The sequence below is a fragment of the Neophocaena asiaeorientalis genome, unplaced genomic scaffold (assembly GCF_003031525.2).
Source record: "Neophocaena asiaeorientalis asiaeorientalis breed wild unplaced genomic scaffold, Neophocaena_asiaeorientalis_V1.1 scaffold548, whole genome shotgun sequence".
Taxonomy (NCBI): Eukaryota; Metazoa; Chordata; class Mammalia; order Artiodactyla; family Phocoenidae; genus Neophocaena; species Neophocaena asiaeorientalis.
The window spans coordinates 787,540-793,560 of record NW_020172009.1 but is presented as its reverse complement, the minus strand read 5'-3'; positions in this window follow the sequence as shown (position 1 = coordinate 793,560).

Sequence of the window (6,021 nt, the reverse complement as noted above, 5' to 3'; positions counted from 1 at the left end):
AATAGCAAGGAGCTGAGGGAAAATCTGAATTTGCCCAGTGGGAGTGTGCAAGTGGGGAGGGGTGCTGACATGAAATTTCATCCTCCTCTCCCTTTGGCCTTGCCCTAGTCAGTGGCCACTTTGCCCAGGGGACCAAGGGCCAGATGACAATGGGGTCTTTGTGCCCTTCAGCCAATAGGAGGGCTGGCCCAGGAAAAGATACAGTAACAGGACAACAGGCTGAGTCAGTCTCCATGTGCCCAGGCCGTCTTAGCTTGGCAGCCTTGACCTTCAGCCAGATGCACAAAGGGTGCATTTCAGAGTTTTGATACATAATCTTCAGCCCAAAGGATCAGCTGGTCCTGTCCCTGACTCCAGAGACTTGAAACAGCCAGAGCTGGCCTCCACCTGGGCCTGGAGTTGGGAGACCAGGGCTCTAGGCCTAGCTGTCTACACTGTGACCTTGGGCTCTATGATCCTCAATTTCCCCAGCCATACAAGGAGGTGTAGGGTTGGATAGGGCTGAAGGGCCTTATCAGCTCAAAACTTTGAAAGACCAGGAGAGAGTCAGCCTGAGCTCAAAGGATGGGTGGGGGGCTTCCCTGGTGGCACAGTGGTTGAGAGTCCGCCTGCCGATGCAGGGGACACGGGTTCGTGCCCCAGTCCGGGAAGATCCCACATGCCGCGGAGCGGCTGGGCCCGTGAGCCATGGCCGCTGAGCCTGCGCGTCTGGAGCCTGTACTCCGCAACGGGAGAGGCCACAACAGTGAGAGGCCCGCGTACCGCAAAAAAAAAAAAAAAAAAGGATGGGTGCGTTTGGGGCAGATGGGGGAAGGGAGGCAGCCTCACCAAGAGCATGGCATAGACAGAGTTCTGATTAGGGAAGCTATGGAGAGGTGAGGTCTGGAGTTAAGCTACTTGTGTGGATTCCTGGCTTGACCACTGTGGGACTTTGAGCAAGTTACGTAGTTCCCTGAACCTTTGTTTCCTCATCTTTGGAATGGAAATGGTCATGGTACCTACCTATGGTAGACTAAATCATGCCCCGGCCCCCCACCAAAGAAGTCCATTTCTTATTCCTGTAACTATAAATATGGCTAAAGGGACCAACTTTGCAGGTGAAGTTAAGGCTTTGGAGATGGGAAAATTATCCTACATTATCTGGGTGGGCCCAGTGTAATCACAAGAGCCTCTATAAGAGGGAGGCAAGGGGGTCAAAGCCAGAAAAAGGAGATGCAACAATGGAAGCAGAGGTTGGAATGATGTGCTTGGAGGAATGGAGAATGGGCCGCAAGCCAAGGAATGTGGGTGGCCTCTAGAAGCTGAAAAAGACAAGGAAGCAGATTCTCCCCTCAAGCCTCCAGAAGGAACACAGCCCTGCCGACACCTTGATTTTAGGACTTCTGACCTCCAGAAATGTAAAGTAATAAATGTGTGTTTTAAGTCACCAAGTTTGTGGTAATTTCTTACAGCAATAATGGAAAACTAACATCCTACCTAAGTGTGTATATTAAGTGAAGATTAAATGATAAGATGGACATGACAAGATGAGACATGGAAGATGAGAAGACACTTGCCCAGTGTCTGCTGAGAAATATTGGCTATTATTCTCTCTCTTCCCAGTTTACTCATAATTGTTCCAACGGGACATGGTCCCCCCATAGGCCTTCAAGTTCCCACATGCAAAACTCAATAAGTTTTTTACCTGCAAGCCCCCTTAGGATTTACAGCCTGGAGATCTGAACCACTGAGATCCTGACACTGTTTCCGATGTGAGGCCTTAGGGGATGTTTCTTGGCACTGCTTTTATTTACTTAACTTTCTGCTTGGTGGCCTTCCTTCCTGAGAGAAGTTAAATCGACAAGCGCCTCCCTGATCTATTCCAGAGATCAGACCTCTCGCTCCCTGTCCTGGTATTTCTGCCCGTACATGGGAACACTGGTTGCCCACCTGGCCCCAGTCCAGCTCCCAGAGATGGTCCATCAGGTGGTGCAGGTGACACAGACTCTGGAGTTACGAGAAGACAAGCAGGTTCTCAGTGGGGTTGAGACTCTGCCTCTGAGCCAGGGCTCAGGAGACCTGGTTTTGAGCCCCAGCTCCACTGGGTGACTTGGGCCTCAGTTTCCCCATATCTACAACATAGGTTCTAAGCCCTAGCCTGACTCCCTCACAGGATGGCTCTGTCATTCACTGAGAAAGTAGACGAAGAAGTACTTTGGAATGGCCGAAAGGGTGTAAAAATAATATGCATGAAGCAGAGGAAGAGGATGGAGAGAAGGAAGAGGAAGGCCAGGAGGAGAAGGGAAATCTCTGATCGGTAATTCTAGCTACACTTCCAGTCACTTGAAGAAGCCAAGCTCTCCCCGCCCAGAGTCTTGGCACTTATTCGCCCCTTGCCTGGAACACTCCTCCCCCAGCCCTTCTCACTGACTCATGATTCAACTTTTTTTTCCTCAGAATTGGCCTCCTCCAAAGGCTTACCCCAGCTACCCTATCTAAATAGTCCCCCCACTGCTTTCTCAAGTCATCTTGTTTATTAGTTCATTACAGAATTGATGACAAGCTGAAACTCGTTTATCACCTGCCTCTGGCTGTGAGAATGTAAAAGGCAAGAGGACAGCCTTTGTCCTACTCATTGCTAGGCCTCTGTGCAGTGGAGTCCATGAATGAGTGACGGAGGCCAGCTGATGTCCTGGGAGGTGTGGGGAGCCTGGATGCTGTGCACCTGTGGGTATTGCCCTGGAGTTCTAAAGCTGCGCTGGGTGCTAAGTCAGGAAGGGCGGGATCAAGGTAGCGGGGGTGGTGCCTAAAGGAACACGGCTGGTGAGAGGGTGGAAGGGGTGGTGGGCAGCTGGCACGGACCCCACGGTGCTGACTTCTCGTTCTGCAAGCTGAAAAGCTGATCCAATCTGATGCTTAGCAGAGGGCAGAGTTTAGTGGTTAAGGATTTGGGCTCTGGTATCCCTTAAACCTGGATTTGAATCTCTGATTTGACCACGTATTCGGTGCATGAGCTTGGGCAAATTATTGATCTGAAATTCACTTTCCACATCTCTAAAATGGGGATACTAATAGTTCCTATTTTATAAAGGTTAGGTCAGAAAATACGTGCTCAGTGCTCGGCACATAGTAGGTGTTTAATAAATGCTGGCTCTCATTATTACTATTATGCTGTCCAATCTACTTACCGATGGAAAAAGTGTAGCTCAGACGGGAACGGGGATGAGCCCTGTGTCACTTGGTGACTCAGTGGCAGAGCGGGGACTGGCACCCCGATCTAGCACATCTGGCCCAGCTGCACGTCTCTCCCTTCTCTTGGTGGTGCCCTTGCTGGTGGCAGGAGGACCAGCCTTAGTCCTAATGGTCTTAGGTCAAAGTCATCTTGCTTCAGAGGCTCCTGTTCTCCCAGGGTGCTCTCACCACTAGATAGAAAGCCTACCAAGTGTTCCCCTGAGGGATCTGGGCTCAGGGTTCCCCCACAGGGGCTTGGGAGTGGCCCCCAGACAGGATCTCTGTCCCAGAGCTTTAGCCTGGCCCCAACCGGCTTTCCAGTTCCTGAACCGAAGGCCATATGGGAACTCCAGCCAAACACTGGGAATGGTTCCGTCAGCTCATTCTCATCAGCATCATTATCTTAGTTCATGAAGGAAAACACAGTTACATCTGTCCGCACTGCAAACAGGTACCTGAGGAGTCTGCCAGCACCCTGTACTGAACAGCTGAGGCAGAGAACGCACTTTTGGCTTCTGGACCAGGGAGGGGTCTTGGGGGTCAGTTGGAACAGAGAAACTTTCATGGATTCCTGACCAGTCCCTCTGGAAACCTGAAGGAAGCCATGGACCTTCTCTGAAGAAAAATGCACAGACGCCCAGACTTTTGCAGGTTTGAGGATCTCTCTCTCTCTTTTTTTTTTTTTAACTTTTTATTTTATAGTGGAGTATAGTTGATTAACAATGTTGTGTTAGTTTCAGGCGTACAGAAGAGTGATTCAATTATACATATACATGTATCTATTCTTTTCAGATTCTTTTCCCATTTAGGTTGTTACAGAATATTGAGCAGAGTTCCCTGTGCTGTATGGTAGGCCCTTGTTGGTTATCTATTTTATATACAGTAGTGTGTATATGTCAATCCCAAATTCCAAATTTATCCCTCCCCCCAACCCTTCCCCCCTGGAAACCATAAATTCCTTCTCTAAGTCTGTGAGTCTGTTTCTGTTTTGTAGATAAGTTCATTTGTATCTGTTTTTGTTTTTCTTAGACTCCACATATAAGTGATATCATATGGTATTTGTCTTTCTCTGACTTACTTCACTTGAAGACCAGTGCTGGGCACTATTGCAGGGTGGAACCCTAGGTAAAAGACAACTCCCACACTGATTGACAGCCAGCTTCGTGTTGGCCACTGCTCTAGACACTTGGAGCACTGCAGCAACTAAGACACGAGAAGCCCCTATCCTCACGGAGTGTCTGTCTAGTACGGTTGACAAATAGCTCCTGATCGTGACATGTGCCAGGAAGGAAACAAAACAGTGAAAGGTGCTGAACTATGCCTGTGAGACAGGGGGTCAGGAAGGGCCTCTCTTAGAAGATGACATTAGAACAGAGACCTGAAGGGTGAAAAAACCCCAGGTACACACAATCAGATGGAGGAAGTTTCCCGGCGGAGGTAAGAGCAAGTACAAAGATCTTGGGGTGGGAATAACGTCGTGGTTGTTGAGGAAATGAAAGGAAGCCAGTGTGGCTGGAGTAGAGTAAAAAAGGAAGAGAGGGCTTCCCTGGTTCCAAAAAAAAAAAAAAAAAAAAAAAAGGAAGAGAGTGGCAGCAGGAGAAGAGGATGGCCAAGGAGGTGGAGGCCATATTGTATAGAGGTTTATGAGAATGTTCTCTGCCTTCTCCCTTTCCATGTTATTCAAACCCAGTTCATGCTTTGAGAGCCACCTATTCCAGGAAGCCTTCTCTGCCTGCTCCACCTCAGAGATCCTGCCACTCTGAACCCCTGGGGATAAACCTCAGAGTCTGTACTCCTCATGTGAGTGGGTGGATGCCTAAGGCATGCCCTCTCAGCAAGATTCAAAGCTCCTTGAGGACAAGGACCAGATATTAATTCTTATACTTCTCAAAGTGCTAGGCCTGCACTCATAAATATTCATACACTCATCAGTATTCTCATAAATATTCAACTGAGACCTGTTGCACCGAGAAGCTCATACAGCCTGAGTGAACCAAGCTGAATGTAGAATCAGCCTGCCTACCCCACTTCTAGCCACGTGATCTTGAGCACGTAACTCAGGCTCTTTGCACCTCTGTTTCCTGATTAGTAAAATAGGCATAATAACAATACCTATGAAAATTCTAAGTCCTCAGTAAACCTGGGCCATTGTTACCTCTGTGATTGTAGTCGATATCATCAGTTACCTTATCTGTTCTATACTGATGACGTAGGTCCCCCAGCTAGAAAGCTAACCCCTTCTGTGTCCATTGCTGGTGCAGCTAGAGTTTGAGTGGCTATTTTTAGACCAAATCCCGAATCAACAGCGATGACGCATCAACGGCAGCTTCTTTAGTCTGTATAGAGGCGAGTCCTAGCCTTGCCTCTGTCACAGATACAACCCCCTCCAATTGCTCTGCCCTCCTCAGCACTGACTGATGTTAGGGAGGCTCTTGTAAAGATCACTGGTCATACAATCAAGACCCTTGGGCCTGGCTCTGCCCCTGGGAACCTGGGGTGATCCCTTGCCTCTCCAGGCCTCAGTTCCCCTCTGAACAAGGAGGAGGCTGTTCTAGGTGATTCCTGCCGCCCCTTCTAGCCCTGGCACACCGCTCCGTCTGTCTGTTTAGGCAACGGCTCCAGAACCCATGTGGCAGACGGGGGTAGGGGAGGTGGGCCGTCCTGACCCACAAGGAGAGGAAGAAAGAAATGGAAGACAGAGACAGCTTTGGCTGTGGGGAGAAGGGGAGGGGGAGGGAGGGGAAGGAGGAGACACAGGAGGAGGAGGGACCGCGGGGTGGAGGGCGAGACCCAGCCCAGAGCTCCGAGTGG